Genomic DNA, 11,804 nt, shown 5'->3' with positions numbered 1-11,804 from the left:
ATTAACTTCATGCTTGGTCTGTTTTAGGGGTGTGACGGTACATGCATTCGTAATTGGTTTCTTGGTTCAGTACAGAGGCGTACTGATTTCCCACATGGTTAACATTGAGCAAAGGACAATAAGGCCATTATGTGTATACTCTGTAAACAAATACATCCGAAGAGTATTCACAGCGCTTCACTTTTTCCAAATTTTTAGATTTATATTTGTCATCAAAATTCCACAGACAATACCCCACAATGTCGATGTGAAAATGTTTTTTTTTTTTAATTAAAAATTTAAATTTTTTTTTTAACATTTCAGAAATCAATATTTACATGTGCACTAAATTGGCCCTAGTGTGTGAATGTTGTCGATCTGTGTTGGCTCTGTGATGATGTGGCGACTTGATCAGGGTGTACCCCGCCTCCCGCCCGAATGCAGCTGAGATAGGCTCCAGCACCACCCCATCCCCCGCAACCCCGAAAGGGACAAGCGATAGAAAATGGATGGATGGATCTACACATCCTGGATCAAAACCAACGCTTCCCATTCAACCAGATGGAGTTTGAGAGGTGCTGCAAAGAGGAATGGGAGAAACTGCCCAAAGAAAGGTGTGCCAAGCTTGTGGCTTTGTCTTCATAAAGATTTGAGGCTGTATTTGCTGCATCAAAAGTTTTGAACAAAAGCTGTTAACACATATGTACAAGTGATTTTTTTATTTTTTAAAAATTTGCAAAAAACATTTTTTTAAACTTTTTCACAGTCATTATGGGGTTTTGTCTCAAAATTTTGAGGATAAAAATGATTTTATTTCATTTTGGAATAAGAATGTAACAGCCTTATGGCTCGGTTGGGAATGCGGCCGTGCCAGCAACTTGAGGGTTCTAGGGTCGATCCCCACTTCCGCCATCCTAGTCACAGCCAAGGCACTTTACCTAACTGCTCGCAGTGCCACCCTCACAAATGTAACTTGGATAATGGGTTTCACCATGTAAAGCGCTTTGAGTCACGACAGAAAAGTGCTATGTAAGTATAATTCTCTTCACGTCACAGTAACTGACAGGTAGCAAAAACTCGAGCGTGTGAGGAGTTCGGGTAGACTATGGAGCAGGATTTTCGGTCGGCCTCAAAGAGATTCTGGCAAACCATCCGACGCAGTGGGAAGCAGTGCCCTGTCCACACTGTGTATAGTGGGGGCGGAAACCTGCTGACCACTACTGGGGACAGAGTTGGGCAGTGGAAGGAATACTTTGAGGATCTCCTTAATCCTACGGACACACCCTCCGTAGAGAAGGCAGAGTCTGAGGTCACAAACGTTAAAGTTAAAGTACCAATGATTGTCACACACACACTCGGTGCGGTGAAATTTGTCCTCTGCATTTGACCCATCCCCTTGTTCACCCCCTGGGAGGTGAGGGGAGCAGTGGGCAGCAGCGATGGGCAGCAGCGGTGGGCAGCAGCTGTGGGCAGCAGCGGTGGGCCGCGCCCGGGAATCATTTTGGTGATTTAACCCCCAGTTCCAACCGTTGGGGCTGAGTGCCAAGCAGGGCGGTAACGGGTCCCATTTTTATAGTCTTTGGTATGACTCGGCCGGGGTTTGAACTCACAACCTACCGATCTCAGGGCGGACACTCTAACCACTAGACCACTGAGTGGACATGTCCATCACTAAGGTTGCTGAGGTAATCAAAAAACTGGCCAGTGGCACGGCCCCAGGAGAGGACGAGATTCGCCCCAAATACCTCAAGGCTCTGGAAGTTGTAAGACGGTTGTGGCTGACACGTCTCTTCAACATAGCGTGGAAGTCTGGGGCGGTACCTCTGGATTGGCAGACCAGGGTGATGGTCCTTCTTTTCAAGAAGGGGGACCGGAGGGTGTGTTACAATTATAGAGGGATCACACTTCTCAGCCTCCCAGGGAAAGTCTATTCCAGGGTGCTAGAGAGGAGAGTCTGGCCATTAGTCGAGCCTCGGAGTCAGGAGAAACAATGTGGTTTTCGCTCTGGTCGTGGAACGCAGGACCAGATTTATACCCTTGCATGGGTACTGAAGTGGGCATGGGAGTTTGCTCAACCAGTACACATGTGTTTTGAGGATTTGGAAAAGGCATTCGATCATGTCCTGTGGGGAATGCTCCAGGAATACGGGGTCCAGGGTCCGTTGCTACGGGCCATAGGGTCCCTGTACAAGCGGAGCAGGAGTCTGGTGCGCAATACCGGTAGTAAGTCAGACATGTTCCCAGTGTACGTTGGACTCCGCCAGGGCTGCCTTTTGTCACCGGTACTGTTCATTATCTTTATGAACAAAATTACTAGGCGCAGTCAGGGCATGGTGGGTTTCCAGTTTGGTGGCCAGAGGATCGCATCTCTGCTTTTTGCAGATGATGTGGTCTTGTTGGCTTCATCAGGCTGGGACCTTCAGCGTTCATTGTGGCAGTTTTCAACCAGTGTAAAGCTGCTGGGATGAGGATCAGAACCTCCAAATCTGAGGCCATGGTTCTCAATCGGAAAAGGGTGGACAGCAACCCTCGGGTCGGGAGTGAAGTTCTGCCTCAAGTGGAGGAGTTCAAGTATCTCAGGGTCTTGTTCACAAGTGAGGGAAGAATGGAATGCCAGATTGACAGACGGACTGGTGTGTTGGGGTGAAGAAGGAGCTTATCCAGAAGGCCAGAAGGTGAAGCTCTGGATTTACCGGTCAGTCTACGTTCCAACCCTCACCTATGGTCATGAGCTTTGGGTAATGACCAAAACGAACAAGGTTGCGAATACAAGCGGCAGAAATGAGTTTTCTCCGCAGGATGTCTGGCACCACCCTCAGACATAGGGTGAGGAGCTCGGTCATCCGGGAGAGACTCAGAGTAGATCCGCTGCTCCTTCACGTCAAGAAGAGCCAGCTGAGATGGCTCGGACATCTACTACGGATGCCTTCTGGACGCCTCCTTGCTGAGGTGTTTAGGGCTTGTCAGGCCGGTAAAAGGCCTCGGGGCAGACCTAGGACACGTTGGAGAGACTTTGTCTCACAGCTGGACTGGTAACTAGAGGAGGTGGCCGGGGACAGGGAAGTCTGGGCTTCACTGCTTACACTGCTGCCCCCACGTCCCGGACTCGGATAAGCGGCGGAAAAATGGATGGATGGATTTCACTTCACTTCACATAAGAAAATGTAGAAAAAGCGAAGCGCTGCGAGCTGGAGGAGAAGAGCCTGTAGGCTCTTCTTTTGTTAGTCTGGAAACGTATAAAGACAAGTGGAAAAACTTTACACTGTTCCATCTCCTACTGTATCTCTTGTCTGCATTGTTGCACTTTACTAGAAAAAAATTTAAACTAGCGGTTTACATTTTTTATTTAACTGATACTACTACCAAATCTGTACTTTTAAAATGTTGCTGGTGACTAAATGGTGCCCAATATGGAAAATATGCAAATAAGTTTGTATTTTTATGGAATTTTGTGACATTCAAGTTGAACGTACTAGTAAATGAAATACTTGCGTTATATAAATTAAATGATAACAAAGTAACACATTAAAAATCAAGTTATTAAAACCACAACAAAACCAGCAGTGTCATAATACCAGAATTTCAGTAATTAATATTGATACCTAAGACTTTCCACGATTCCCAATATTTATTCGATACCAAAAGAAAAACAACTGAACCCATGTACTTCAAAATTGACTACTATTGAAAACTGTTTCAAATTGTCATAGTTGTTTTGGGATAGGCTCCAGCACACCCCGCGACCCTGAAAGGGACAATCGGTAGAAAATGGATGGATGCATGTACCTCAACATTGTTTGCACTGAATTTAAATTGCAGGAGAAGCTGCAAAGAGGTAAACTATACATCAGAAAAAGAACAGCCTATAGCTTGCCAGTATATTAAAAAAACAATACTGTTCTTACAAAAATGCTCACAAATAACAATAGTCAACTATTTGACATCCTAAAAAGAATGGCAGTGGGAAGTATATGAAAAAAATATTTTTCTTAATATTCTTTCAATATGGAGGAAGACGTCATCACGTACATTGTAATGCCAATAGGCTAATAAAAAGACGAAAACATATATTTCAATTGTTGTGTTTTTAGCTGTTATTAGTATCAAAATGTCAGCCTTTTCTCATCACATTAAGCCTTTTTGACCCATTTTTAGTTCATTATTAAATTTACTTAATGTTCCACGGGCCCATAAAAAACAGCTGTGTTCATTGAATGGCCCCCAGGCTACACTAAGAAATGAGTAAACCCATGGCCAAACAACAGAAGACTGTCTCTCAGCTGTGTTTTCTTCACACTTACAGTTTATCAGGAGTATTAAGCCTTTTGGTTGAGCTGCACGCTTCTGTAGGCTTTCTGCACTCCCTTGACATGTGGTACTAGATCTCCTCGTTTGCGCAGCCAATACTTTTGTCACTGCTTGTATTTGATTGGCGAATAAATACATAACGCTGGATACACCTATCACTTTTAATATGTACCTCTACTCATTATATTGTAACAAAGTGCATGACGAGATCATTTCTGCTACATCTTATTGGCCACACCTACAGTTATGCTACATTGCCACACTTCCATTAACATTTCTTTATGAGCGCCAAATCCGTATTTGTAACAGGTTTCCTCGAATAAGGTAAATATATGGGAAACACCGGCTCATTTTCTATAGGCTAACGGTGCTCATGTGCCGAGATTTGACGCAGTTCACTGAGGAGATACTGTTGGACAATTTTTGGTCGGTACTTATAACGAAAAAGGCAGGTATCAATGTATTTTTTGCATTTTAGTTTCAACTTGGTATCAAAGTGTTTATACTTTTGACAAACCTATTTTGTCATTTTGTACCCGAAGTCCCAGATTTATTAGCACAAATGTAATTTGTCGGCACCTGTGCTATTATGTTTGAGTAACACATTTTCTTTATAACACGAAGCTAAGCTGTCAATATCAATGTTTTGTTTAGATAGATCTATACTGGATTGCTTTTAGCATGTCAATGTGGACACATTTTTTGGACAACCCTGTTTTAAACCATTATAGACTGTCCTATGTTTATTTTTATTGGAGTGTTTATTTACTGTACCAAAAATGACCCCAACCTTGACAGTGGTGTACTATTGCACCGCTATTCTGTGGTCTAACTGGGACGGAAGGATGAATAAACAGCAGATCACATCAACACCGAGAAAATCCCTTCCTTGTTGACTGTATTGTTCAAGATGTTGCATAGATCAGGGGTGTCAAACGTACGGCCCGAGGCCCATGAACAGGTTTTATCCGGCCCGCGGGATGAGTTTGCTAAGTATAAAAATTAACCTAAACTTTTTGAATGAAAGAAACAGCTGTTCTAAATGTGTCCACTGAATGTCGCAATAGCAATTCTTTGTACCTTTGTAGATGATGCTACATATGTACAACATAAACCACATGATGTTAGCACATCAGTCGAGGAAAATGATCAAACTACATAAATAACATCCTGTAATTTGATTTTGATATTTTTTTGTCTTGATAGATTGAAAATGAACACCAATGAGTTGACTAATAAACATTATCACATAATTTATTTAGAAAATATAAATAACGACAAATAAAGATAGAATACTATTAACCGCAACATGCAATTGTAAAAAAAACAAACATTATGATTTGTACATTTTCAGAATGTGCTTGTTCTATTTTTAAACAAAGAAAACAATCTGAATTTATCTTTATTTCTAAGTTACCGTGCCGTGATTTTACCAGTCCGGCCGACTTGGGAGTAGATTTTTCTCCGTGTGACCCCCGATCTAAAATTTGTTTGATACCCCTGGCATAGACTCTACTGAATACAGAATATGCCATTTTTAAATTAGACTACTGAATGAAGGTATCTTTGCATTGAGCCAATTCTCACCATGTTCAAAGACTATGCTGCTAAGCATCAATATTACCAAGCCATGAGGGCACCTACAGTCCTGGTGGCATATTTGTATACCACAGGGGTCCTCAAGTACAAATCTTGAAGGTCCACAAATGTTATTTTGAAACAGGCTGGGTCCGTTTATTATCGGTCAAACTTATATAGTAGCAGGAGGTAGGTAGTAGTTTAACATTTTCTTAAAATTAACAAAAATAAAATAAATATCCAATAAAATACATGAAAGATTTTCTTTAAAAGAAAAATAAATAAGAAATTAAATAAAATAAATATTTCAGTACGTCTGGTAGCTGTGGCATCAGAGAGTGGGATTTGATTTATTTTAGCTGTCATTTCCTCCTTTTCTTTGCCTTCAAACATGGCACCCATCACTTCAGTCAAGCATTATTTAATAATTTCTGCACCAGAGAATGGCTTCTTGTGTTTACCCAAAACCCATGCCACTCTGAGTGAGCACTCTGTTGCTATTTGTTGTTGTGTCATAGATTTAACAAAAATCTTGCTTGATGTTTCATATGACTTTTTCAGCCTCGTGATTTCTTTTTTTCTTAGCTCTGAATCATGAGGAAATGTCTCTTCAAATTCGCGGTGCTCTTTCAGGTAGTGACGTTTCAGATTTTCACTTTTCACCAGCGCAACACTACTGTTGCATATTAGACACATTGAATACAATGTGTCTAATATGAGCGGTCGCACTCTCTTTCGCTCCCGATCGAGAATTCAAACAACTGCTCGGATTATCCCACACTTCCTCCTTTTTCTACTGTGGATCACGGATTTATATTTTAAACCTCCTCGGATACTTTACCCTTTTGAAAATGAGAGTCAAGGACGCGAAATGGACATACACAGTGACTTTTATCTCCACGACAATACATCAGCGAAGCACCTTGGCTTTGGAGCTAACGTGTTAGCATCGTGCTTGACTGGCCATCGAGGCAAAGGGAACATGCCCCTGACTGGAAGGATAGACAGAAAGTCAATAATACTACTATTACTTCTACTGTCAGGAGACACTGAACTCAACCCTGGACCTGCAACAACACGGTTAATGTTGTCCCGACTGGCAAAGACTAGCAATGCTACTGCTAGCGTCGCCATCGAAGCTAACTCGGCTACCGGCTCATCTTAGCTCAAGCTCACCTGTGCTCCAGCGATCGGCGGCTCGGCGGAGGACTTCACCCCGTTCATCGACACGGTTGGAGGCTCGGCGGCGGCGGTGGAGGACGACCCAGTCATCGGAGAAGGCATCGACTCAGCGGCGGTGAACGACTCAGCGGCGGTGAACGACGCAGCGGCGGCGGTGGACGGCGAACCAGTCATCGATGATGGCGGGGAACTGCATGAGATGGCGGGGGTCCACGCGGCCTCTCCCTGGTCCACGACGGTCGAGGACGCGGCATACACTGGATTTAGAGGCGCCTTTACAAAAACATTTTCGTTATTCTCTTTGTCCTCAAAAAAGCCCGCCAAAAGGAAATCCACCCCCAGCAACCCTACCTGGCCTCCCCCTCTCCCCCTCTCCAACTCCGCCCCTCCCCCTCCCTCCTTTAAAAACGCTAAGCCAGTACTAATAGGGACTGTTTATAGACCCCCTAATCAGAGTGATTTCTATGGGGCTTTGGAAGAATGCTTGGCAGGGACAGACACTGTGGAGAAAATTATAACTGGGGATCTGAACACAGATATTCAACGCAAAGATGCGCCTGTCTTCAGATCCTTCAGCAAGTTTTGTAATCTGCACGGTCTTTCCCAGCTAATAGCGCTACCTACAAGGGTGTGTGATTCCACCCAATCAACCATAGATCTCATTCTCACTTCAGACCGGCCTAAAATAAAAAATAGTGGGGTCATGATCTGTGGTCTTAGCGACCACTATCTAACCTTCTGCACCCGCAAAATAGCTAAACCCAAAACCAATGGCCACATAAAAGCCCAATCCAGATCCCTCAAAAAATACTCCAATGACAATTTCAATTTAAAATTAGATGAGTGGGACTGGTGCCCTGTGCTCGCGAGCAACCTGGTCGATGTTGCTTGGGATCGCTTCAAAACGGCGTTCCTAAAGATACTAAATGACATGGCTCCCGTGAAAACAGTCAGGATCAAAGCCCGCTCAGAACCATTGATGAATCCAGACCTATTAGCTGCCATTAAAGACAGAGACAGAAAATACTCTGAATACCAAAAATGTAAAACAGAAGTAGATAAACAACCCAATAACTTCAACCTCAAATTACTCCTTTCAACTCTCAAAAAGCAATGCAATAAATTAAGAAATAAGTCAACCAACCTGACTAAATCCTTAAAAAAAAATTACATTAACGACAAAATAGAGGAAAACACAAATAAGCCACGTGAGCTCTGGAAAATTCTCAACAACCAGCTTCCTGGTTGCAGCCAGAAACTTAAAACAAGACTCACCAACATCAGCATCAAGGAGGGTGACTCCCTCATTACAGACAAAATGGAGGTAGCTAGCAGACTTAACATCTTTTTCACCAGCATAGCCGCAACTCTTGTCAACAAGCTGTCCCACCACTCTGGTCGCTTTGGTGTAGAACACATTAAAGCCTTCTACAGAAAGCTAGGAGTATCCAACGATGATTCCAAATTAGAAATGGTCACAGCTGATGAGGTGTTTAAAAAATTGAGCGCGCTCCACCCTAACAAGGCCACCGGCCTTGATAATATTCCCTCCAGATTCCTCAGGGACTCTGCCTCCATCATTGCCCCGATCATCACGCACATAATAAACCTATCAATTACACAAGGCCAAGTACCAAAAGATTTTAAGATAGCAAGAGTAACTCCCCTCTTTAAAAAAGGAAGCAAATTGGAACCTGGCAACTACCGACCTGTTTCTATTCTCAGCTCCATTTCGAAAGTAATGGAGAAAATACTTTATGAACAGGTCGATAGTTACCTTGCCACTAATAAACTCATGTACAAATTCCAATCCGGCTTCAGAACTAACCACTCCACTGACACATGTCTTCTCTATCTGACCGACCACATCAAACATGAGGTGGACGCGGGCAAATACTGCGGCATGGTCATGCTGGACCTTCAGAAGGCCTTTGACACCGTTAACCACGCTATACTGTTGGATAAGCTCAGAGCAATCGGATTTAACAAAACCTCATGGAGCTGGATGCAATCTTACTTGGAGGGGAGGGAGCAGGTGGTAGAGGTGAACGGCACCGTGTCCCCCCCCCCCCCCCCCCCCCCCCCCTCTCGGTGAGCTGTGGAGTCCCCCAAGGTAGTATATTGGGACCTTTACTGTTCCTAATATACATAAATGACATGTCATCGGCATGCGACTGTGAATTGTTTTTGTTTGCGGATGACTCTGCCCTGCTGGTATCCGGCAAGGACAAGTCACAGGTGGAGAAAATCCTCAGTGCTGAGCTGTGTAGAACTTGCACCTGGCTCGCTGACAACAAGCTATCCATACACTTGGGTAAAACAGAATCCATCCTGTTTGGGTCCCACATCAACCTTAAGAAAGTCAATGACTTCACCATAAAAGTGGGTGACATTGTTATCACCAGGAAAGATGAGGTCACCTACCTAGGTTCCATTCTAGAGGCTAACCTTTCCTGTGATAAAATGGCAACCAAGGTAATCAGAAAGGTTAACCAACGAGTGAGATTTCTCTACAGAATCTCCTCTCTGGTCAACAAAAGCACCTTGAGGATTCTGGCGGGAACTCTCGTTCAACCCTTTTTCGATTACGCATGCACCTCCTGGTACCCTAGCACCTCCAAAACCCTCAAATCTAAACTCCAAAAATCTCAGAACAAGCTAGTCAGGTTACTTCTAGACCTCCACCCCAGATCCCACCTCACTCCTACCCACTTCTCTAAAGTGGGCTGGCTCAAGGTGGAGGACAGATTTAAACAACTTGCACTGAGCCTAGTCTATAAAATCCACTACACCTCCCTGATACCGAAGTACAAGTCAAACTACTTCCTTAACGTAAATGACCGCCATAACCACAACACCAGGGGGAGCTCCACTAACCACGTTAAACCCAGATTCCGAACTAACAAAGGTCTTAACTCATTCTCTTTCTATGCCACATCAATGTGGAATGCGCTCCCAACAGGTATAAAAGAAAGGGCATCTCTATCCTCCTTCAAAACCGCACTAAAAGTTCACCTCCAGGCAGCTACAACCCTAAACTAACACCCTCCCCGGATTGCTAATAATCAAATGTAAACAATCAAATGCAGATACTTTTTCTTATGCCTTCTGATCTCTCTCTCTCTCTCTCTCTCTTTCTCTCTCTCTCTCTATATGTCCACTACTTGCTGTCCATATCCTACCCCCCACTCCCTCCACACCCCTGATTGTAAATAATGTAAATAATTCAATGTGATTATCTTGTGTGATGACTGTATTATGATGATAGTATATATGATAGCATATATCTGTATCTTGAATCAATTTAAGTGGACCCCGACTTAAACAAGTTGAAAAACTTATTCGGGTGTTACCATTTAGTGGTCAATTGTACGGAATATGTACTTCACTGTGCAACCTACTAATAAAAGTCTCAATCAATCAATCAATCAATGGTACTTGCAGTAGGTAGGATGAAAACATATTGCTCTGTCCATTCTTCCTTGAAACGTCGGTTTTCCCTGTCCACCTTTCTTTTACCAGCCTGAGCCAACTTGGAGCATGCCATTGTGATTTGATTCACATTCAGTGACTGACGAGTGAACAGTTAGCGAAGTAGCGATACGAGACAACTGTGTGTCTGCAGCGAAAGGTTCCATGCATGTGGCATGAGCGCTGTATGACCCAGGTGATAACAGCCTATCAGCGCGTCGTTGTGATAGAGATGACAACCCATACTCTGATTGGCTGATTCCGCAGCCAATCAGAGTGGCGTTCTCTCGCTCTCACCCCGTCTCTCTCTCTTTCTCTCTCTGAGAGAGAGAGAGACACGGAGAAGTGTAAACGAAACGTGGAGATATTTGATATTTGACTAAAAACAACAAATAATATTGACTTGCGCTAGCGATACCTCAAAGATAAATACAATTATTATAGTTTTTTAAAATAATTATAATTATTAAAAAAAAAAAAAAAAAAGTTTTATTTTTTTTTACTATAATTCGTGCTGGGTCTGGATGGACACGTCGCTGGGTCCGGACATGGACCGCGGTCCGCCTGTTGAGGATCCCTGGAAATGGTATAATATACCATTTCCAGTTTGTGCATACCTTGTTGTTTTGCCTTAAAATTGTATTGTTTCCTCCAGAGTGGAATGTGATAAGCAAAATGGTAAATGGGTCGTACTTGTATAGCGCTTTTCTACCTTTTTAAGGAACGCAAAGCGCAAAATGCATTCTTTCTACCACATCATTGTTCTTGGCTGCCAGGCACTGATGTTTAAAACCACATATACTTAGTCATGTTCCAGTGAGTAATACTGCAACCATCTCTGAACTGTATACCGGTTTTCTCTTCCTCTGCGTTGTGTGTTTTTAATGAACACGACCGCCACCATGGGTTGCTGCTCAGCTGCACTTTACTGACAATACAGAGAATACAAACAAAGGTTGTCAATATGTTTCTGCCATAGTGGACAAAAGGGCGTTACATAGGACAACACAGTGAAATAAAAACATACCTGACAATACAGAGAATACAAATGTTGTCAATATGTTTCTGCCATCGTCGAGCCCCTACACAAATATGATAGTACAAAACAAGAAAATGTGAACTTTAAGTTCTTAACGAAACAATAAATGCACTTTTCTGTCGCCTACCTCTCCCGTTATCGTGGACAAAAGGGAAGTAGAAAGGCGTGTCCAACACGTATAAAGAGACAGGTGTCACAGCAACGAGACAATGGTTCCGCATTGACAAAACATCGAACAACCTTCAGG

Source organism: Entelurus aequoreus, linkage group LG21, assembly GCF_033978785.1.
Source record: "Entelurus aequoreus isolate RoL-2023_Sb linkage group LG21, RoL_Eaeq_v1.1, whole genome shotgun sequence".
NCBI lineage: Eukaryota > Metazoa > Chordata > Actinopteri > Syngnathiformes > Syngnathidae > Entelurus > Entelurus aequoreus.
This window is presented reverse-complemented; position numbering follows the sequence as displayed.